The 25,913-nt window shown below is 34.5% G+C and overlaps 1 protein-coding gene across 2 annotated transcripts in view; it reads right to left on the bottom strand.

The window, feature by feature from the left end:
- The window catches only part of LOC143244972 (eye-specific diacylglycerol kinase-like), a 324,629-nt gene extending 313,367 nt beyond the window's left edge, over nucleotides 1-11,262 (bottom strand). Inside the window, exon 1 of one of the 2 annotated variants that reach the window (XM_076490645.1) lies at nucleotides 11,127-11,262. The gene's annotated coding sequence lies outside the window, so the exon portion shown is untranslated. The remainder of the gene's footprint in view (nucleotides 1-11,126) is intronic. The other variant, XM_076490634.1, reaches the window with a different exon arrangement.
- Between the last annotated feature and the right edge of the window lie 14,651 nt (nucleotides 11,263-25,913).

Genomic DNA, 25,913 nt, shown 5'->3' with positions numbered 1-25,913 from the left:
CCACGTGGTCATGCCGGGCCCTTTCCTAATGAAAATTGAGGTAAAAATATTCAAAAAATGCTTTTCTTGATAAGTTAAAGTTGTTTGCAAGCAGCTTTGAGAGATATGGGAATATTTCTGGGTGTATAAGGTCTCTGATTATTTATGCATTTATTGTTAATATATACAAATAGTTTCAACAAAAATTCTTTTCGAAATTCGGTTAATGGTAAATCTATACACGAGGTTTTTCTTAGTAAAGTTTCTCACAATAAATGGAGAAATGCATATTAAAATGTAATGTTACTAACATTGAATGAATGGATACATATTAAAATGTAAGGCTTCTAGCAATGAATGAATAATACATATTAAATAAAATCCATTTGTCCATTTATTAAATATTTCATATTAAACCTTATTTTTTCACATTTTTCAGAAAAGGTAAGTAATAATCTATTATTGAACACACAATAGTGATATTAATAAACATTCACATTAATTTCGTTATTTTTTCCAGTGCTATACGCACGAAATGGAAAGTGTTACAAATTACAGCTTTTCATACATTTAAAATTACTACCTAACATATAAAAGTGTTCCTTCAACAAATATTGCTCAGTTAAAAACATGAGTTCTCAGTCATTCTTCAAATTTCTGCAGTCTATACAGCATGGGCTCGGCATGGCCAGGCGGTTAGGCACTCGAGTCGCAATCCGAGAGTCATGGGTTCGAATTCTCGTCACCCCAAACATGCTCACCCTTTCAGCCGTGGCGGCGTTATAATGTGATGGTCAATCTCACTATTCGTTGGTAAAAGAGTAGCCCAAGAATTGGAGGTGAGTGGTGATGACTAGCTGCCTTCCCTCTAGTCTTACACCGCTAAATTAGGAACTACTAGCGCAGATAGCCCTCGAGTAGCTTTGTGCGAAATTCAAACCAAAGGGCCCGGTATGGCTAAGCGTGTTAAGGCGTGCGACTCGTAATCTAAGGGTCGCGGGTTCGTATCCCCGTCGCGCCAAACATGCTCGCCCTTTCAGCCGTGGGGGCGTTATAATATGATGATCAATCCCACTATTCGTTGATAAAAGAGTAGCCCAAGAGTTGGCGGTGGGTGGTGATGACTAGCTGCCTTTCCTCTAGTCTTACACTGCTAAATTAGGGACGGCTAGCACAGATAGCCCTCGAGTAGCTTTGTGCGAAATTCAAAAACAAAAGTTCAAACCAAACCATACATACTAGTCTTACACTGTTAAATTAGGGAAAGCTAGTGGAGGTAGACGTTGTGTAGCTATACGCGAATTTCAAAAGCAAATAAACAGAACTATTCAGTATCTTTGGGTAGTGAGTAACATAAAAAGGTTTACTTGTTAGGTATTTTCGCGATTTTAATTTTAAAATAAAACTTTCTAATTAACTTGTAGATAATGAATCTGTTCATCACTTCCTTTTTTTAACAGCATTACATTTAGTTGAAAATATTACATTTTGTTCTATTTCTTAAACTACTTTTGAATGGCCAGGAGGACATTTTAGGTCAATTTATAACAAAGTACGTTAAAGTCTACAAGCTAATAATTTTGCAAAATAATCAAGATAATGACCATATGAAAATTAATTAATTGTGAAAATACATAAAAAACTTTAATTGTTTCATAATTTTCAGAATAAATGTCAAAGATCCAACTTCTGTTTCGTATTCCTAATATGTCAACATCAGTGCTATAATATAAGTACCCTTAACAATGTCAGGAATTTAATAAAACATATTACATAAATATGATACAACCTATTTGAAGACATGCAATTATCCTTCTATTTCACTATTACTTTTTTATTGCTGTTAGGGATACAGTTGGAAAAAGGAATACGAGTGCTGTGTTCGTAACATGGATCGAATGCCGAATTTTAGCATTATAAATAGCTTACCACTGAGACGGTAATTAATCATTACTGACTATTGCATCCTACAATATACATATCTTGTTTGTGTGTTTGTTTGCTTTCTAATTTCGCGTAACGTTTCACGAGGGCTAACTACACTAGCCGCCCCTAATTTTTCAGTGTAAAACTATAGAAAATGCAGCTAGTCATCACCACTCAATGCCAACTCGTGGGCTACTCTTTCATCAACGAGAGTAAGATTAACCAAACATTATAACTCCCTCGCTGCTGAAAGGGTGAGCATGTTTGGTGCAATCATCAAATCACAAGACGAGCAACCTAACCACTGACCATGCCGGGCGATCCGTATCTTTTCAAATAGAAAGTAAATAAGAGTGTTATGTGTGACCGAAAAACAAAACAAGATATCAGTAGCAATTTCACGTTCAATGTAACACTCAACTAGCAGGGTACAAACTATAACCGTGGAATACTAGATGTAAAATAAAATGTTTGGCAAGGAAAATACCTGTCACTTTATGAGACGGTTATTTTCTACTTTCCGTTTCTCAGGCTTGCCAAACCTTTGTATCTGTGAGACACATTTGATACCATGGTAACTGGCTTACAGTATATCTGTTGTTTGATGTCATTGCGCAAACTGAAAAAAAAAAATACCTCATGTTACGCACTTTTCTAAGCCTTTGGTTTAGTTTATAATTTGAAATAGAAAGGGAATGTTAGTTTATATAAATTACATCGTTTTCCTAGTAAACTATAAAAAAATATATTATTATATTATATTATTTATTTATGGAAAAACTATTAGAACTATTTGTTGCCGTCCCTACTATTGGATTACAGATCAGAAGGAAGGCAATTAGTCGGAAGCACACTAATGAATGTGATTGTACTCTTATAACGCATCTATGGCTTACAGTGTTGGAAATATTTATGGTATCGTACGAATTGGAACTCACGCTGTACAAATAAAGGTATGCAGCTCATCAACTATGTCACTCAAACTAAGGAAGTGACTGTCACGCTTATAACGCACCCACGGTTTACAGTATGGGGAATACTCGTGGTATCGCATGAATTCGAACTCATGATGTACAAATAAATGTATACAACTCATCAATAATGTCCATATTCAACAAAAACCTACATTTATCTTTGAAACAATAAACTAATGATACGATGTAAGTACGTTTTCATTGTGTGTACGGGTATAAATCAATAAATAAACGTGTGTGTGTGTATCTGTTTCAGTTTGTTTTTTCGACGACAGTTCATGCTTTTCTACTACACTGTGTTGAACGCTACAACGTACGTAAAGTTAATACTGTCGCGTGTCTTCGTGGCAAAGTACAACTACCCAATTCCATTGATCTGACTCAAAACCATTATAAATTGTTAGTGTTGAAGCATACATATATATATATATATCGCAGACTCTAATGTATCTTTCTTCTACAGCTCTCATTTCATAAACTAGTCTATTGTGTAAGCAGACATTAAATTGTATATACATACGTGTGTGTGCTAGTGTGTGTAATATTTCGATATAGAGCAATACTTAAGCAAACAGCCTCTGTATCATGTTATTAGAAAACCACTGAGCTTCACAGGGGTTGAGCACTTTATATAAAAAAAAATTATTTTGGAACATCAACACATCATTCAAGTATACGTCACCATGTCCGGTCATTTTCTTTCTTGCATCTTCACAATAGTCATGTTACGTTGTTTCCATTACAAAAAGATCTGTTGTAAGTTTGACATGCTCAAAGCACACGCCTCCTCAAAAGAGCTTTCCATAATCCATCTGCAGCTGAAGGACAACAGCTTCCCAGCTCCAGTGCAACTGTCCTAACGCAAATAAGTTCACATACGCTGGAAACAGTGACGTGATTGGTAGTTCATTTGGAATAACTTGAATGGCTGCTTCAGGTATGGAACGACTGATTTGAAATTTGTGGTAGAACATTGTGTACACGTGACTTGTCTCACTTTTCCAGGGGCTCCGTCTTGATTATATTGTGCATTGTTTCCTGGGTCAGTGATAGGACATCTTATTTCATTTCTAGTTATGGTTGTGGTTCTAGCACCCCAGCTTCATCCTTATTTCTTTGTTTTATGGACCATTAAGTATAAGGGTGTATCACTAATAAAGTCATCTTCAGGTTAGCTTGATGATTTAAAAAGGTAGAAACGTTGTTCATTGTTTTATTAGTAAAAGTATTAATACCAATACCAGTGTTCTGAGATACATTTTCCCTTCAAGTGGGTTTCTCGTCATCACGAATATCAAATGTTGTTCTGATGCATTTTGTTCCACCGTAACATAATATTGGCTATTTGCCACATTAATTGCTGATTAACATATTCAAAACTATTTTATGTATAACATGCTAAATCCTGTAGATACTATATATGTGTAGTCTGGAGGACATAATGATAACATAAAATTATCACCATTCAATTGTTTCGTGACTTTCTCTATACATGTACCTTTTCTCACTTTTTCTAGTACTTAATCGCCATGTGGTTATTAGTATTAGTATAAGACATTTCATGGCTTGTAAGCACTATCAGTCCGGATTGGTTAAAGCTTATGCGTACACACATATAAAAAAAAGCACGCATAAAAATATATCGTAGCTCCATCAAAACTATAAACATGTTTTATTCCAGATGTTTCAACCTAGTTTTTCTCTCAGTTTTCATGCAACTACAACTGAAAACTTACAGCGTGTTTGGAAGCATCACTTTTCGAACTTTGAACTTTCGTCCATAGCGTGACAGGCCAGTCACTACATCAGAAACGTTTCATTTATGTCAGAAATTCAACTGTTTTACATACTGTGTTCGCACATATGACAGATTTTATTATATATATATATTACATGAAGGAGTTCATTTTATCAAGCCAGAATCCGTGGCGCGATATTAGTAGCTAATAACTCATGTTGTTACTTTATCAGGACAGAAGTTAAGGTCCTACATTAGAAGCTAAGATAACGTAATGTCACGTTATCAAGAGAGAATTCGTAGTACTATACTGATCGTTGTTCATATTGTTACGTTATCAGAGCAATATTCACGGTACTACATGAAAAGCACGTATCTTATGTGTTTAATTATTACGATACTAAGGCCTTGTCTAAACTGGCAAAACATGATTTTAATTCATGATACTGGTGGCTTGACATAGCTATTTATTAAGGTGTACGACTCGCAATTTGAGAACCACGGGTTCGAATCTCCTTCTACCAAATTTGCTCGCCATTTCATCCATGGATACGTTATAATATGTCAATCAATCCCACTATTCGTTGGCAAAACAGTAGCCCAAGAGTTGGCGGTGAGTGGTGATGACTAGCAGCCTTCCCTCTGGTCTTACATTGAAAAATTAGGGACGGCTAGCACAGATAGCCCTCGTGTAGCTTTGCGCGAAATTCAAAAACCAACTTTCATTGTTAACATTTTAAGACGTGCAGACTAAAATTACGATCGAGTACTGATAACTTTGAAGATGTTCAGTTACAGAGGTAAGATTTAGGATATTTTGATACGTTCTTAATGTTAAAACAAATTTATTTAAATTCAAATATTGATATTTTAATTGAGATTTCAAAACGCACTCCCCGTTATAATTTCTTAAAATTTTAATATGCTCAAATACTTGTAAATTCTCAAATGAATGATGTTTTATATCTTCACATTTTATTTCAATATAAAAGATCAGATATTTTTCTAGAACTCTCCGTAAAATTTGTGTGAAAATATTAAACTAATAACCACGGCCTCTTGAGAAATATAAAATGTTTCCGACTTGTTACGATAAAAAAAGCAAACAAAAAAGATTAAGTCGAACCATTTGTTCAATTTTCTGATTCAATTCCTAAGAAACGTAAAATGTTCAAAATTTGATTTGATGAAAAAAACACCTCACTGAAACTGCTTCTTCAACCTTATAATCGTCAGCTACACTAAACAATGCAGTTTAGTTATGACTTAAAGTACCAGATGGCGTAGCTTAAGAAACTTTATTTTTCCATTCAGACGATACTTGCACTTCATTGTTGTATAATAATGCGTGTCATTAGTTCCCCCTTATTGTAACAGGGGTTACATAAATTAAATTATTTTAGCAGCACTGCACCTTGAAGCGGATATTAAATTAATTATTTTCAGTGATGTCGAGGAAACCCACTTGTTGAGAAATATATATGCAAAAACGGCTCGTTTGGGTTGAGAAAATATTTTACATAGAAGAGCGAACAACATTTCGACCTTTTTCGGTCATCGTCAGGTTCACAAAGAACGTTGTTCGCTCTTCTATGTAAAATATTTTCTCAACCAAAACGAGCCGTTTTTGCATATAAATTAATTATTTTGTTCTGATTGCTCGAGTTTGGTAAATGATAATGATTGAGAGAACCTGCATAAGATAATAACGCTAGTATTTTGAGGAAATATATTATTTATTGCGTGACATATTATAATCAAAGCTTTAGGAGAATCACTCGTAAGCTTAAACGCTAATGTTAATTTTGTGCATATATCCGATAAAAACTAGATAGGCCAAAGAGAAATTTGTATGTGAAAATTCAAGTGATGTTTTAATAACGAAACTTGTTGGTATCTAATTTACTACAATGAGCTTTAGGCTATCGACTTCTGAGAGATACAGACTGCTGTACACCAAATACGTATTCTCTGATGGATCGAAGATTAGTGACAAGTACAATATCTCTAAGTGTACTCCTTCCTCGAGATTTTGCTCAGTGTTCACATAATTAGGTAGTTACAAATAAGTCTATTAATGCAATAGACATTTTGCTCAGTGTTCACATAATTAGGTAGTTACAAATAAAACTATTAATGCAATAGAGATTTTGCTCAGTGTTCACATAATTAGGTAGTTACATATAAGACTATTAATGCAATAGACATTTTGCTCAGTGTTCATATAATTAGGTAGTTACATATAAGTCTATTAATGCAATAATATAAAGGATAATAACGCAAGACCATACATTTTCACTATGCATTATACAGCTCGAATTATATGTTGCACCATCAGTTTTTCACTTAAAGTAAATGTCTTGCTTTTTATTTATTTGCTTATTACATAGTGTTTTGATATAATAACGTTTAGGTATTTCTTTTGATTGCTATATGTAACTCCAAGAGTGTTTCATTTTTCACTATGATAATTTACTATTGTTTTCACCAATATCATTTTAAATATTGACTTTTATCACAGAAAACTTATAATATTACTGCTAGTTATAATATACTTCAAACCAGATTGACAAATCATTATCGATTAATGTCTGTTGCTTAAATACTGCTTTAAACCACAGTTTAATTTATATCTTCAGGAACATTTTACAATGTAATTTCGGCACCATTTAACTTATAATTATGATAGTTTGTTTTTATTTCAACAGTTATGACCTGTATTGACTATTTGTCAGATTTGTTTTCAACGTTTTAATCCGAGTTCAGTTGTATTTCTAATATAATTTTAACATTAATGAACCTTTGTTCAATGTCCACAGTGACATGTCTGTGGATCCACATGGCTAAAAACTGTGTTTCGATACCCCTGGTGAGCAGAGCATAGATAGCCCATTGTGTAAGTTTCTGCTTAATTCCAACGAGCCAAACCTTTGTTCAATGGCATTCATATTTCTACTAAACGTTATGGTACCATCTTGACGCTATGCAGTCTGGGATTATTAAAGTTGTTCTTACTTCAACTTTATTTGACATGCTTTTAAACATCCATTAATTTTCCTTTTAACACTGTACCCTGTCCTTACCGATTCTGTAACTTTATTTCCATGTTATATTATAATTTATTTCAGAAATATGGGTTTGAATTTAAAAGTTAATTAAATGTTGATATGTGTCAAATTTATGATATTTGCCAAAAAGATTAATACACACAATATTCCTTTTTCACACAAATGTATTTTAATTTACAAACAACAATACAATTTATAATAACAGTTATTATAAATAATGGTTTGTATACAAGAATTTTACAAAGTTACAAGCAATACAGAGTGTTATACCTCGTCAGGGACTGAATATTTTATTGACGGCTCACGGAGAGCGAAATAATTCTTTGTTGATATACAGGTACAATTATCTTAACGGGAAAGCTAGCTAGCTCTATTTTTGGCTGGGCTCACGCGGTTTACAAGCTGACTTTTCTTGGGGAAGATATCTAACGTTCTCATAGAAATACTAACGCCCAAAGCTAATTCTCTGAAGTGAAACGGTTTGTAATGTTTGAAATCTATAAACATTCCTGTTTAAATATCTCTAGTTTTCCGTTTAATAAGCGTTTATCGCAATTATAGCTTCCGAGATTTATAGTATACTGATTATAGCAAACCAACAATATTAAACGGTTCCTCCATGTGTTGCTATTTATAAACTTTATGGCAAGGTTCTAGAAGGTTCAGTTGGACCAACAACACTGATATTTAGATAGATAGATGCATTGTTGATTCTTACGCTCGAAAATTTTATAAAATTGAGAGAACAGGCGGAACTTTTGCAATACACATTTAACAATATAAGCTACAAGCATTTCTAAATATATATATTAAAGTGAAACAAACATAGATATTAAAATATATACATAATAGTAAATCTGTTACAGTTGTAAGGATATACTAAGTGCTACAACATCGGCCGGATGTCTGGAAATAATTAATTAACCACTGTATCACAGAACAACAATGAAGCCAAGATGTACGAAGACAGCGAAAATCGAAGTGCCTCATGTAAAACAAAAGAGAAGTAATCTTTACCACTAACACCCCGACCACTCAAGTAAAGCCATAACAGGTATGATAAACTACATATCGTACTTTCAACTGTTAATAGAAAAACAAAACTTAAATATATATTTATATAGCTTAACAAAGTTAAAAATAATAAAACATCGACTACCAAGGGGAATATTTCAAAAATATACAGTATCGAAAAAAAGCACTGTATTTTGTATCGCATCAAACAGAACAAAAAACATAACATGACAAAAAAAAGAATTTATGTTCCTTTAAATATTATATTTGGTCAATAAATGCTCAAAAACAAAACATTAACAATATTAAATTTATTGTGTCTCTTAATGAGAGAGAAAAAAGAAAAACACGGAAACAGAATAATAACATTATATGTAAAACAGATACTCAAACACGGAAACAGAATACTAACATTATATGTAAAATAGATACCCAAACTCAGAAACAGAATAATAACATTATATATAAAACAGATACCCAAACACAGAAACAGAATAATAACATTATAGGTAAAACGGATACAGAATAATATTATTATATGTAAAGCAGACACCCAAACACTGGAACAGAATACTAACATTATATGTAAAACAGATATCCAAACACAGAAACAGAATAATAACATTATTTGTAAAACAAATATTCAAGCCTCCCGCTAGTACTTCAGTAAGTCTACGGATTTACAACACTAAAATCAGGGGTTCGATTCCCCTAGGTGGGCTCAGCAGATAGCCTGATATGGCTTTGTTATAAGAAAACACAGACAAACGCACACAAATACACACAAATATCCAAACAGGGAAACACAATAATTGCATTACATGTAAAACAGATACCCAAACACAGAAACAGAGTAATAACATTATATGTAAAACAGATTTTCAAATAGGGAAACACAATAATAATATTATATGTAAAACAAATATACAAGCCCCCCGCTAGTACAGCGGTAAGTCTACGGATTTACAACGCTAAAAGTAGGAGTTCGATTCCCCTCGGTGGGCTCAGCAGATAGCCTGATATTGCTTTGCTATAGGAAAACACACACAGGGAAACACACTAATAACATTATATGTAAAACAGATATCCAAACAAAAATGTATTCTCAAGACGACTGTTATGCGTATTATTACTTTAATTAAAATAAAGTACAGAACAAAGTTTCTGCCTTCTTAGGTCACCTTCATACCAGCCGTCTTTAGAATATATTTTTACTTCAAGTGGGTTTCTCGTCATCACGAAGATATGGAAACAGGGAAACACAAAAATAGCATTATTAAAGATATGTATGTTTTAGAAGTATAATGCTTTAACCTTAACTTTAGTTTATGTTCGTATTTAATGACGCACATTGACCAAAACTGAAACCAACCTTTCGGGTTTGTTTATTTTGGTTTTATTTAGAGCTTCGCCCATCAGATGTTTGGAACAATACTGTACAATAACATCTCACCAGAGTATTACAAAATCATGTTTTCAGACAAATATCTCTTGAAAAAAAATTGATGAAGTTCATTAGCGAGTTACAAAACAGTAAGATTTTCTCAGTTTTCTGCATCACTAATCGTATTGAATCTGGTGATGGCCATGATTACGCTCTATTGCTCTACTTCTCAATTGGCACTGTAAGAAACTTCTAGAAGAAAAACGAAGCCAATTTTGGACTGCATGTTTTAACCTTCTACTTCAGACAGATCGTTTGTAGAACGTTTGTCATCGAGGATATAAACTCTATTGAGCCTGAAGTTAAAAGTGTTAAGCATTTTACGCTGTTTAATTATATTTTTAATGTTCTTTTTACCCCTAAAGTCCATTGATATCTTTTTTTTTTCAGCAGTGTACTTTATTGTTATATAATGGTTGTTTACCCGATCCTTAATGATGTTCTTTATAGTGTTTAAGAGTACTTAACCAGAAACTGACATCAGTTCACACTTTCTACATTGTTCTGAATGTGTTCAATTAACTTTAACGTCCTTTTCAACGTTGCTGAATATGAGATTAATTATCTTCAGACTAGCGTAATTTATTCTGCGACGAAGGGCGTTTTTATTGCGACTCTAAAACTGTTTAACGAAAGTACTTGGGTGTTAGTTTAATCGCCAGTTTAATCTATTTAAATATGCGTTTTATACAACGTCAATTTACAGTCGTTCTTTTCCGCTTCATATCTAATATATTACATCCACACTATAGATCCTGTAGGCAAATACAATCGGAATATGTAGTTAACGCCCAATTGGTGTTGAAGGTCATTTAGTTTTCTATTTATCGAACGTGCCATATATTCTTCACCTTACAGTCAATTTAAATATTTACAGTGGATATAATGACACTGATATACCTGTTAATATATATTCTTCACAATACTTATTTTAGAACCTATATGTCCCACATCGAAATATTAGAAATAAAAAAATCACTTACCAATTGTGCTTCAGGCTCAGTTTAGTTATATGCACGATTCGAAATATTGAACTCGCAAATCATTCAAGCAATACTTTCCGTTTGACGTTGTACAACCCACATTGCGTGAATATGTCTGGCTGACAATCTTTCGCGCAGTGTAACGTGGGAATACTGTTCTTCCGGGAACTGATTTGCCACCTACGAATATGAACCCTGTCCAGCTAAACATTTTGTTTCTCAGCGCTACTTCACTTTATCTTTTTGTTTGTTTGTTTACTGAACACTGAAATTTTGAAACAAAAAATGAATAGATTAAGCTAGGTCGAACGTGCACTCTATTTTTTGTGACGCGTGCATTGTGCATAATTTAGAATATTTGTTATTAACATGTTAAAATTAACTCCATGAAAGAAAATATAGAAGGAAAGATTAATATAAACATATTAAAATCTTCACAGCATTTCATGGAAAGGATGAAAAATATAGTTCATAATATATTTCTGTAAACACAAATTTACCGTCTCTGTACTTTAAAGGCCCGGTGGGTTAAGACGTTCGACTCGTAATCTGAGGGTCGCGGGTTCGAATCCTGGTCACACCAAACATGCTCGCTCTTTCAGCCGTGGAGGTGTTAACGTGACGGTAAATCCCACTATTCGTTAGCAAAAGAGTAGCCCAAGAGTTAGCGGTGGGTGGTGATGACTAGCTGCCTTCCCTCTACTCTTACACTGCTACATTAAGGAAAGCTAACGCAGATGGCTCTCGAGTAGCTTTGCGCGAAATTCAAAAACAAACAAACTGTACTTTAAAGGCCCGGCATGACCAAGTGGTCAGGGCGCTGGACTTTTAATATGAGGGTCGCGGGTTCGAATTTTTGTCATACCAACAATGCTCTCCTTTTCAGCCGTGGGAACGTTATACAGGTACGGTCAATCCAATTATTCGTTAGCAAATTAGCAACGACTAGCGCAAAAAGTCCTCGTGTAACTTTGCGCGAAAATTCAAAGAACAAAGTGTACTTTAAAAGTGCGTCATTAAGCAATCATTAAATTTAGTAAAGCAAAGTTAGATCATTTCGTTTTCATTTATTTGAATCACAGATTGTCCTTGTTCATGGGCACAAACTTTGTCAATACAGCAAATTTTTTATAGAAACAAACAAACGAATAAAAAATAAGTATTAAAAGTGAATATTTGAAAATAATCACTTTTAGCATTATAACCAATGAGACTTACCGCTGAGCTAATACATCAATTACTTATATCTATTCCTATGTTGTTTTTTCGATGCTTAACAGCTCCAACTTGTATTTTTAGTTACTTGTTGTTGTTGCTTAGATGTATAATTCAAGCGTATGTCTCAACATATATTTCCAGGCTATGCTTTAGGCAAAAGAAATAGAAGGAAACTATGGTCGTAATTTTTTGGTTAGTAACTAAAGTAAAAAAGAACAACAACTGAGTATATTACAAAAATGTCATATGACAGCGGGCGTCTAGTATGAAAATCATTTTTTTTTTTATGAAGCAAAGAGTAAAAGTAACGTATACTGTAGGTGATCAACTACAAGAAACATGTTGAGTCGCGTTTCACTCTTTCTGTACTAAACCACGTGTATACACTTGACTCAGCATGTACTGTCACCAACACTGTAAACTGAAGAAGACACAGTAGGAAATGTTCTAGTGGAAAGCGTCCTTTGACTTCTTTGGAAAGACAAAAAATATTGCAGGAAATACGCATGTTAACACTGTTTGTTTGTTTTTGGAATTTCGCACAAAGCTACTCGAGGGCTATCTGTGCTAGCCGTCCCTAATTTAGCAGTGTAAGACTAGAGGGAAGGCAGCTAGTCATCACCACCCACCGCCAACTCTTGGGCTACTCTTTTACCAACGAATAGTGGGATTGACCCTCACATTATAACGCCCCCACGGCTGAAAGGGCGAGCATGTTTGGCGAGACCGGGATGCGAACCCGCGACCCTCAGACTACGAGTCGCACGCCTTAACATGCTTGGCCATGCCGGGCCTGTTAACACTGAAACCAATCATGTTCATTTTATCAGTACTACATTCTCGATTGGGTGAACTGTTACAGGATGATAGTGCAGTAATACAGTATATGTTTGTATCGTACAAAATTAGGCCATCTTCTTTTGCTGAAAAAAATACACACAAAAACACTGGGTTTTAATTCACTGTACATTTTTGAACGAAATTGAGCTACAAATATTTATTTCTGGTGACCTCTCTAAATCATTTCAAATCTTACTAAGTAAGGAATTGCTTAGAACCGATTAAGATACCTTCCAGCATCTAGAGTACTGAATTAAGGTTGCTATCGCAGAGAAGGTGGTCGTACATGATATCAGTAATGTGGCTAACTAATACATGTAGTTTGTTTCTTTGTTTGAAGTTAAGCTCAAAGCTATAGAATGGTCTGTCTCTGCTTTGCCTATCACGGGTGTCGAAACCCGGTTTTTAGTGTTGTAAGTCCACAGAGATACTGCTGTGTCACTGAGAGGCAATAAATATAGCAATCTTGCAACTCGTTAACTAATACAGAATTGCATTTTTTTATTCTATTACGAAAACGTATTATTATAGAATTAGGGAAAAAAATTTGTTTCACTTTTTAAAATATTCCTGGCATGACCAGGTGGTTATGATGCTCCATTCGTAACTTTCAGCTGTGGGGGCGTTATAATGGTAAGATCAATCCCAATATTCGTTCCTAAAACGAGTAGCCTAAGAGTTGGCAGTGAGTAGTGATAGCTAGATTCCTTCCTTCGAGTTTTACATTACTAAATTAAGGACGGTTAGCACAGATAGCCATCGTATAGCTTTGCGCGGTATTGAAAACAAACAAAAAGTAAATGTTATGTTGAAAGGAAAAGAAAAATGGGATCATATAGGGTCTAAAACTAATCATTCTCTTTCAGATTTTCTTTTCAACTATTTCCAGACAAACTCTGAGTTATTGAAGTTTAATAATGGCAATAACATAATTTATCATGCGATGTATGGACAAGTGGGATACATTAGTCTTAATAACGATCTTAAGATAAAGATTTCCACCAATATCTTTCTTTTAATAATCATGATATTTTAAGTATAGGAAATTAGATAATCGAATACACACACATGGGAGATTTAAATTTTAACATTGAGTACTTATTAGCATATTGTCAATTCTAGATTATCTTAAAGTAAATAAGTTCGAACAGACAAAAATATATCTTTATGAGTACTAGTATTCTGAGGACAATCTTCGCATAGTATGAAGTAGCAGATGTAACTCGCACTCTTCAATGAGGTCCAAAGTTTGCCAATATCAAGTTTCAGACAAGAAATTAAGTGCTGAAACGTATCTTTTGTTGTTTTGTTTTTATTGTGTATTTAATAAAAAACCCGATCCTGTTTTTATTTATTTGTAAATGTGACGGTAAAAACGTTACAGTGTTGAACTATTTGACTTTTGAATAAAGTTTCTCCACTTATAATTCGGTTCACATTATCCCGTGTAAATGTATTGATGATGAAATAGTGTGCAGATTATTTCTGGGATAATTCTAAATATTACACTAACTAACAAAATACGTAACAATACAAAAATATACTGTGCAATAAAGCTTTAATAAAAAAAAACAAAAACACATTAAACCTTGTTAGACATGCTCTACTCGTTTTCGGTGATGACATACGACGCCATCTTCAGAAAAAACGAGGAGTTACAATAAGATACAACTAACTGCTCGTGTCTACAAAATATCAAAGATTAATTTATATAATATACACACACAGATATTTTATTTAGAACTACACAATGTATTTTTTTTACAATTTCCACATATTCATTAACATGTATTTAATTTTTTATTATCGATATGATTAACCAATTTAATGTTACGCCAACTGGTAGAGAACGTAGAGTAAAAGCTGATCATTAATTTAGGCTATCTAAATAATTTTCGTGTTTCTTGATTTTACACTTTAAATATGTGATCAGTGTAATTTAAACTACAGTTTCACGGATTTTTATAGGTAGAACATTTATTATTCCATTAAGCTTTTTCTTTGCGATCAATGATCCAGTTTCTTTACAATTAGGGTGATATTTAACTGTATTACTTCTGTGGAAATACCCTCTGAATGTAGCAAGTATTGACATGTAATTTGGGACATTATGTGAATATTTAACTACTATGTTTAATATAAATCCTGTCAATTTTGTCCGTTTATTGTCAAGTACAAAGATACAGAATGTAGTATCCTTGTTGTGCCTTACACAGGTATCAAAACCAGGGTTTTAGCGTTGTAAGTATTCAAACTTCTCTCCGTACTACTAACAACACACTTAAAAAATAAAATTTCAATATTAAATATTTATAATAGGCATATATATTTAAAAAGTAAAATAAATGTACTGAAAGCGGAGACCTTTTTGTGACTACAGGTGACAACTCGCTGCCTGACGGCACAGCAAAGTGTTCTATAATCGTAAACCATAGAATAGTGTAACAGCATCAGATAACACACATAGTTCTTTATTATAATTCTAAAATTGTTAGGTTAGCAAATGAGAATCTTGCACTTGAACAAATTAAAGTTATGAATTTAGATTTAAATATTTATATCAGTAATCAATTTTCAGTTAAATACGATCTTATTGCTTCCACTCACATTTACTTACAACAACCGAATACTAATAATTTACAAAAATAGAAGAATATTAGTCAACGAACGACTTCCGTGATACTTTAAGGCTATGTGTAATGTAAGCAGTTTCATTTAAAACAGCTTTATGTTGTAAAAGTGCCCGGCATGGCCGAGCGCGTTAGGCGTGCGACTCGTAATCCGAAGGTCGCGGGGTCGCATCCAGGTCGCGCTAAACATGCTCGCCCTTTCAGCCGTGGGGACGTTATAATGTGACGGTCAGTCCCACTATTCGTTGATAAAAGAGTAGCCCAAAAGTTGGCGGTGGGTGGTGATGACTAACTGCTTTCCCTTTAGTCTTACACTGCTAAATTAGGGACGGCTAAGGTTTCTCCTCCCGGTTGGAGGTTGTGCGGTGGGCTAACAATCTACTCACTTAAAAAACCAGCCTGTTAATGAATCCGCAAGACATTGCGGCCCTATGTTCCGTCATGGAATCGAGTGGCATTAATAATTATATTGTAAAGAATAATACTATAGTTATTCAGGCTGAGGAAGATGTACAAGTTAACTGAAGTTAACCTAATATTAATACTGGTGAATTATTGAAAGACGGTTTATAGACACAAATAAAAACAACGACCTGATTCTAAGCTTCATAATAGTATAAAAACTGTTTTCAAAAGCTGTGTCACTTTCGCTTCTCATATAAGGAAGCATCTTATATCCATGGGTTTTATTTTACCCCTGTCTTATTCCCACTTCCCCTATGTTCATAAAAATTGTATTCCTTTCCATTGAATTGTAGGCAATATTGGTTTCCAGTCTCATTTGGTTGCTCAATGTACTACTTTTTTTTTTTCATTTTCATGTTCATATGTTGAAAAATCATTAATTTGGAACCAACGGATTAATTAGTCTCTATTGATGAAGTTTATATTTTTATGAGCACTCCTGTAAAAGCGTATCAAGTTGCTTGAATACGGATGATTAACAAGTAAAATGCTCTTTATCAGAACTTTGTGTTGCTGCACATCTTTTCAAATGATGTGTCTTTAACGCACATTTTGAAGATGAAGAAAAATGTTACTGACAATTTAAGGACTTAGCTATAGGAATCTCCTTGTCTCTCTTTTGTGTAAGCTGTTTCATTCGGAATTTTAAAACCGTGCTTTAAATACATCTTTATGTGATTCAACTGTATAGCTGAAATACGTAGGTGAAAAGTTTTTGCTTTTTTTGTATGTGTATATACGGTGAGACGGTAACAGTAGCAGTACATTAACGAACTTCACACAACACGTACAGATTGGATCAGCATTGACATTCAGTTGAGTTTGATAATTGAATGCGTGGGTTGTTTGAATTTCTTGGTCGTGACTTTAAAAGTGAAAACGCTATTCTTTCGACATCGGTGCAAATAAAATTTACTTTCGGCTGTCATGTTGCCACGCAGGGCATCGTGTCACATCTGGTAACAGAAATTGTCTGCTTTCTCTCTGTTGTTATTGTTGTTTTTTAAAAAGCTGAGGGTTTGTACCTTCCATAAAGATTTCAAGTCAGAGTTAATATTTTAAAGTGTCTTGACATCAGTAAACATTTGAATCCTAACATTAAAGACAAGATTTACAATAAGTGCCATAATACTTTAAAGGTTCCAGATTACACCTGAACACTTATGCGCCGGATAGTTCCAGATGAGTAGATAATATACTCTTCAAAAAAAGAAACGCAAAAGGCAAAATTTGAGACATATTGTTAACAAGTTTATTCCGGGTATTTCTGTATGACATGTGTGAAACTTTGCACATTCACTGCTGAACATCCAAAGTCTGCAAAGGCGAAGTCCACGCTCACTAGTTGAAGTTTAACGTCACTCAACGTCAATAACGAGTGTGCCCCCGTGAGCATCAATAACTGCTTGGCAGCTCCTGCCCATGGAAGCGATGAGATGACGAATCACATCCTGTGGAATGGCTGTCCACTCAGCCTGCAAAGCTGCTGCAAGCTGAGGTAGAGTCTGCGGTTGAGGTTGTCGCCGTCGCAGACGTCGGTCCAACTCGTCCCAAAGATGTTCGATGGGGTTTAAATCTGGTGATCTGGAGGGCCAGGGAAGAACGTTGATGTTGTGGTGTCTCAAGAAGACAGTGGTGAGTCGGGCTGTGTGATGACGGGCGTTGTCATGTTGAAAAACGTCGTTGACGTTCACCATGATGGGTTGCACATGGAGCCTATGAATCTCGTCGACGGTTGCGTACGGTCTGATCGGAAATCCTACGCAGCCCTGGTATGGTTGAGGCAATAGACGTCGCAGTGGTGGTCCTATCCCGAAGGTGACGTAACCGGATGTTGCGATCTTGTGCGGGCGTGGTCACACGAGGTCTGCCAGATCGTGAACGGTCACGAGTTGATCCATGTTGTTGGTGACGATTCCATACCCTTGTGATGGTGCTTGGGTGGACATTCACAGCTCTGGCAACATCTGATCGAGATTCGCCTGCTTCCAAGCGACAAATGGCGTTGTTGCGTTGTGCTTAAATCAGTCTTGGCGTAAATGTATTGCGTGTCGGTGGCTTAACACTGAGCTATAGAAACCGAAAACCCGTCACTTTTATAGGGATTTTGCACATGTTGCACTTGCAGAACATGCAGATCTCTCAAACAAATTTATTGGACACGAATGCGTTTTAGCGAAAAATCCGATGTTTTCCTCCGTTTTCAAAGTGCACAACTTTTATTGTCATTTTGGTCTGAGAATCAGAGCCTTAACACGTGTAACATCACATACTCTGAGCTTGTAACGTTATTACATATATTTATCTTTAAAATTACAAAAATATCCCTTTTGCGTTTCTTTTTTTGAAGAGTATATATCTAAAAATCAAAACAGTTTTAGTGTAACTTTATAAGTTAATAAATTTCATTGTTGGTTATCAAATCAAAGCAGGACAGCATGGTAAATGTGATTTTTATAAAAATCATTTAAGCTGTACGTCTGTTGTTTTTTTCTTATATCAAAGCCACATTAGGTTACCTGCTGTGGCCAACGAGGGAATCGAGTCCCTGATTTTAGAAGTGTAAATCCAAAGACTTGCTGCTGTCCCAGACGTGATTCAATTTACATTAATGAGACATGTAACAACATAAAATTTAGAGTTATGAACTTTAATATGTTAAGATACAATTAGTGAAGGTGCTTTTATTAACATGTGACGAGAACTGTTCATTCTGTCAGTTAATATAATGTTCAACTGATTAATCAGATTGATCTTAAGCAAATCAATACTTAGAGAATCTTGTAAATTATGAAACTTCAGTATAGTTAGCGTATAACAGAAATTAATTTTTGTAACTCTATTTGATAACTCTAGAGGGCGGAACATGTTAGCTAATTATATTATTTAAATTCTGTATTCACGCGGTTTTTAAACTATAGAATTTTATATTATAGTAACTCCTTACTTCTCCTGAAGATGGCAGTGTAGATCACGTTCGAAACCAATTTGAATTTCACTCGAGCTTTACCATTTTACGCGTTAAACTAATCACATACACGTATATAATAACTAGTGAGACCACTAGCCCTTGGCCATGAGTAAACGTGTTCGTGCTTGTGCTATTGCCATTTTGCCATAGTTATGCTCTCTATTAAAGAATAATGACACAAAACGTGTGCGAGATACATTTGTTCATGCTACAACTCACCTTTTCAGAATTTTCACAAAATATTTTTATCGAGTTTTCGCGCAAAGCTACACGAGGGCTGCATGCGCAATCCATCCTTAATTTAGCAGTGTAAGATTAGAGGGAAGGCAGCTAATCACCACTATCCACCGCCAACTCTTGGACTATTTTTTCCCAAAGAACAATGGGATTGACTATAACATTATAACGTCCCAACATTGAAAGGGGGAGTATGTTTGGTGTGACGGGAATTCAAACTAGCGACCCTCAGGTTACGAGTCCAGCGCCCTAACCACCTAGTCCTGAGGGGCGCAAAATATTGTTAATTTCAAAGGCACCCATAGATACTGATATATAATGGGTTCAATAAGAAGGTGTGAAAACAATACTTAAAATGGTTAACACTAACATTCGGACAGACGGAGAACCTGTTAGTTTCAACCAACAACCTACTATCGTGTTACTGTTTGTCTAATAAAAATCAATCGAACTAAGTGCCTTTATTTAACATTTTCAGCATGCATTCCTGGTGTGCCATCTGGGGGCATGAAATTTTTAACATTCATACATTTTACAAAATTTCTTCAGCGTACACTTGAAATTAAATTATGAATTTATATCTTATAAGACATTATTTCAAAGTTATAATTTGTAATGTATTATTTAAAAAAACTTCGAATACTTATAGCTTTAACTTAAATATTAATTTATTAGCATAATACACAAACTTAAAAGTCGAATATAATTGATAAATTATTTGTTATTGCACATATGAAATCAATCTGAAATTTATTCAGATGTTCATCTACAAGTTTTTCACATACAATAAAGTAACTATAGAAATAAATATTTTATGTACATTAAGGACATTGTACAAAAAACACCATCCCCGTGGACGAGAATTTCACCAGTCATAAACAATGAATTTAAGAGTTCTCAAAAATATTTAAAAAGTGTTCGGGTATATTTTGCTTACACATTTTAAACAAGGTTAACTTAGTTAGACAATGCCGAATAATTTTGTTTAACATATAAGCCAGGTGGGGGCGTTATAATGTGACGGTCAATCCCACTATTCGTTGGTAAAAGAGTGGCCCAAGAATTTGCGGTGGGTGGTGATGACTAGCTGCCTTCCCTCTGGTCTTACACTGCTAAATTAGGGAGGGCTAGCGCAGATAGCCTTTGAGTAGCTTTGCGCGAAATTCTAAAAACAATCAAACGTTTAACATTCTGCGGAAATGAAATATTACACCATTTCCGTATTGGACGCAACGCTTTGTAAATACATTAAGAAATTGAGAGGATAAAGAAAAATATGTGAAACAACGATAAGTGAAGAAAGTTGTTTTAAAATTCTTGATTTTATAGGTCGAACATTCTTTGTTTTATTTATATTTATAGGTCGAACATTCTTTGTTTTATTTATATTTATAGGTCGAACATTCTTTGTTTTATTTCTATAAGGTCTTTTATCAAGAGTTCGACAGAAAAATAATCTTAAGATCATGTTCAAAAATGGTGATTATTCACAAGACAAGATGTTTATAGAAAAAATGTTGTGTACAGAGATATATTTTATTTCAAATCATTTCATTTTTTACATTGCTCTTGTAAATACACCTATTCTATACCCTGCTAGTAACTGTTTGTACTAATGTTTAAATACATAATACGAAAACAACATTATTTAAAAGACATATATTTCCTAAACATATATCCTTTTTATATACATAGCATTCCACTTAATGATACCATATATGTGCAAAACAATCTTAAGGCTTTGATACATATAGCATAACACTTGCACCTTTAGTGGCATGTCTGCGGACTTATAATGCTATAAACCGGGTTTCGATACCAGTGGTGGACATAAAACACGTAGCCTATTATAAAGCTACAAACCAATAATCCCACCTACATCTATTTATATATATAACTTTCCTAAACAGTGTCTCTGTAGTTATATAATTATAGTACAGAGTCGTGCGCAGAGCACAAATTTATACCCTATTTTTAACATACATTCTAAGAATGAAGAAATAACCTATAGTATCTTACAGGGATGTCGACGTTTCTTAGCATTTTCATTGGCTTCATGTGAGTTTCACATAAAACATCCTATCACATTTCCTTGTTGAGCTCTTTTATCCTTCTCATATTTATTTCTTCTTCTCAAGCGTTTACTCACTAGTTTAACCTTCATTAAAAGTAATATTTTATAGGAAAACAAGTTACTTGAAGGTTAAACCGGTTGTTAGCATCATCTCCGCTGCTTCTGTTGGAACATGGTTTCTTTCTAAAAGCCCTAACGTAAGTGTGGATCCAAATGTTGGTTACCTGCAAGTATGAATATAGTTTGTTTTACTGAAGAGAAGATTTTGCCCCAAGATTAAAATAATTTAAACGCTATACTGATAGCTAATCATTCAGAGGTAAGAAGAGTTTTTGTTTTGTATATTTGCAACAAATATTAAAAGTTCGTTTCATTTACGCCGAAGTTCTTATGATTTCCTCATAACTGGTGACTTACTCTTCCATTTTACACCTTGTAGACGAGAGAGAACTGAAAATAATATTAATCTAATATTAACATACTTTTAATTAAAGACAGGATTACCAATACGTGCATGCCTACGGAAAGTGGCTGACAGAACGTTTGAGTACCAAAATAAATGCACAAAAGCTATGTGACAATAAATGACATTACTTCAGCACGTGTAACTTTCAACAAACTGAAGCTGTACTGGCACAGCTCGTGAATGACAGTGATTTTTCCAAGTTATGTAATACGACGCTCATTGTTCGTAGCACTCGGATATAATAGTAGGAATACACATCAATTTAATAAACATCGTCAATGCTAAGTTCTTCGCTCAACAAAATTGTGGTGCTGTAATTGTGTTTCACAAACTAAGTTTTTGTTATATAAAATCTGAAAAAAACAAATGATTTCAAACTGTTTTTCGAAACTATTTACTTTCTCTTATGTAAAGACCCCTTAACAGTAATGCGCGTGTGTACAATGTAAGCGGAATAATCATTCTCATAATTTAAATTTGTTAAGCGAGACATTCTGTAATATTACTGTTATCTTTGTTACTTTAGCGATGTAGCATCTTTTATTTCATTTAGCGAAAGCACACTTACATATTCAAAAATAATTACTTGTAAGCGCTTTAACTTCTTTTAGTCTCTACTACGACACCACTATTGTTAGCCACCAAATTAGTTTGCTCCGAGTTTAACATTTGAGTCATGTGATCGAAAGTAATCCAAATATGGTTTCTACTTCTCTGTTTTTGCTAAGCGTCTTGGTAGAGCTCGAGCGATGTTTCAATTGTGCTGAAACTTGGAGAAAATGTCCAACGGTTTATATAATCTTAGTTTTATTGTGTAATGCATTCTAACATTGTTGTGTGTTGTAGTTTCTGAGCATTGCACGAGTCATTTGTTATCGTTATTAACACAAATTAAAAGCTTACTTTTTCTAGAAGCATTATTATTATTGTTAGCAGTAGTAATGTTTATTAAATATATAATTGAGAACATCACGAATTGAAACAACTTAAAGTAACCTACTAAAACATCTAGGAATTACATATTTCCAAGTTGCGTGAGCATATTTACTTTGTACGTGGTAAAAGTGCGACGGAAATATATCTATCACAATAAAGCTTTATAACACGATGTAACACAAATTTCGCTCCTAGATAGTATGTATTATTTCTTAATTGCTTATATTGTAAAATTACAGAAAATGGCCGTTATTTCCCTCAAACTTTGCTTTTGTGACCTGAATAACCTGAGTGCGTTAATATGCATGGTTGGTATTACTGTCAGTGTCGACCAGGTTATAGGAGTAAGCTGACAGATAACCAATGTGGTCTAATGCAGTGATTCTCAACCTTGTGCCGCGAGAGATTGGCAGATGTGCCGCAGTGTTTTTGAAACACATTCAACTTTCTTGGGATTTTACAAGCAAGTCGAACACAACAGTTAATAAAAGTTACTATAGAGATACTCTGAAACCTTCCAAAACATTCGATGGTTTTCATTGAACTCGAGCACTGAGAAGTTCATACTTAAATTTCATTCTCGACTGCAACGGTTCGACCGTTAGTTTAATTGTGGCGCAAGAAGCGCTTCGTACGTCATAAATGATGCATCAAACAATCAAACTGCTTTCTGGAACACGTTCTCATTCTGCGGAAAGCTACAGCTACTACGCTGTAGGTAGGAATTTTATATCAACTGCAGAACTTCGTGCTTATCGTGTATGAATTAGCTTTATCATTTATCCATGGAAAAATATTTAAGTAAGTCTGGTGCTGCAAAGGAGAATGTGTTGAATCAAAAGCAAGGAATCAAACGAAAGTACAAAAACGAATACATCGAATACAGTTTTATTGTTTTGGAATCGGAACATTCTCAATTACCATTCTGCCTACTCTGCAATGCAGCTTTATCGAACGAAGCGCTTGTTCCTAGCAAACTGAAGAAACACTTGGAAACAAAACATTCAGCTGTGAAGGATGAACCAAAAGAATACTTCGAGAATCTCGCGACTCAACAACATGAATAATCAAGGAAACTTCTGAACTACATGAAGCTGCCCGAAAAAAGAATTGATTGCAAGTTATAAGGTTGCTCAATTGTTGGCAAAATGCAGGAAAGCGCATACGAAGGCCGAATCAGTTTTTGCGCCAGCGTTAGCAATCATCGTTGAAACTATGCTTGGAACGGATGTTGCCAAAAAGGTTAAGCAAGTTCAACTGTCCAATGACACAATTTCGTGCAGAACTGAAGACTTGTTGTCGGATTTGAAGGATCACTTTTGCGAACACTTCGAAGCGCCTGAAGATGAATTGTCTCTGCTATGGTCTCTTCAGTTGATGAATTTACTGACGTTAGTGGAAAAGCTCAAGTTCTGGCTTTTGTTCGATTCATAAAAGATGGAAAAATCGTAAACGAATATTTATTTTGCAAAGATTTAAAAAGTACAGCGAAAAGCCAAGACATTTTCGAGTTGGTGAATAAAAACATTTTGCTTTTCAAATTACATTGGAATAACTGTGTCAGCGTTTGCACCGATGTTTGTCCTTCAATGCAAGGAAAAAAGAAGGGATTTGTCACTCTGGTTCGCCAACAAAATCCAAACATTAGGATTGTTCACTGCATGATTCACAGAGAGGAACTTGCTTCCAAATCTTTGCCGAAAGATTTGCAGTCTGTTATGAATCAAGTTATTCAAGTGGTGAATTCCATAAAGTCTCGCTCACTTCAATCTCGACTTTTCTCTCTTTCTGTGAGGCGATGGATTCAGACTACATAAAGCTACTGTTATCACACTGAAGTTCGATGGCTTTCGAAAGGACAGGTGTTAAAGCGTCTTGTCCAACTAAAAACTGAAGTAATTTCTTTCTTGGAGGTTGAGGAAGCAAGTTTTGAATTTTCTTTTCATGATGAGATCTGGTGGCTGAAGGTTCAATTTCTCTCCGACTTGTTTAACAAATTAAATTTTCTGAACTTAAGTCTCTAAGGGCCATCTGAGAACATTATTACTGCAACGTCCAAACTGAAGGCCTTCAATGAAAACGTGAAGCTGTGGAAGAATAAGATCTCGAAATGTGTCCTTGACTGTTTTCATTAACAAATCGACAACAAATCTTACAACTGAGAAGGAAGAATAGCTCATTTATTTACGAAACGACAAATTTTATCAGTCATTGTTTCCCGAAAAGAGCTTGGATGAGTTTTGGATCTCCATTAAAAATTCATATTTTGCAATCAGTTCAAAAGCAGTTGAAGTTCTGATTTCATTTGAATCTTTGTGGTTTTGCGAAATTGGATTTTCAGCATTGACTGAAATTAAAACCAGAATGAGAGAGAAGCTTTTTTACAATCGATGATGAAATGCGAACTTTTTTATCTACGTTAGAGCCTAGCTTCAATTTGATTTGCTCTCGGAAGCAGGCACAAGTGTCACATTGAAAACATATGTACAAATAAAAAGTTTTGATTTTTCTGATATACCACAAATTAGTTAAAAAGCCTTAGAATGACACTCACAGCCAAATCAAGCGATATCAATGTCATCTGCACATTGACAATACTATCGCTTACTTTGGTGGTGGTTTTCGTTCTAAAGCTTTTAAAGTTAACTCTTCTGTGTTACGTGTATCTAAACGTGATGCACAATGACATTATTGTCGCTTGCTTTGGTCGTGGTTTTCGTTCTAAGGCTTTTAACGCTTGCCGTATAACGTGTACCTAAAAAAATCGTTAAGGATTTCCAGGTGTGCCGCAAGTCAAAAAAGGTTGAGAACCACTGGTCTAATGTGTCACGGTACGTAAAATGGTCCTTTTATATACAAGTGTGTGTGTGCACTTGTGTTATTTATATAAATATAAAACTAATATACAGAAAGAGCGATTTTAAAAAAGGATGGTTTCTGTCTAAGAAGA

The sequence above is a fragment of the Tachypleus tridentatus genome, chromosome 1 (genome assembly GCF_004210375.1).
Source record: "Tachypleus tridentatus isolate NWPU-2018 chromosome 1, ASM421037v1, whole genome shotgun sequence".
Taxonomy (NCBI): Eukaryota; Metazoa; Arthropoda; class Merostomata; order Xiphosura; family Limulidae; genus Tachypleus; species Tachypleus tridentatus.
The sequence above is the reverse complement of the archived record's forward strand: the minus strand, read 5'-3'. Positions and strand labels throughout refer to the sequence as shown.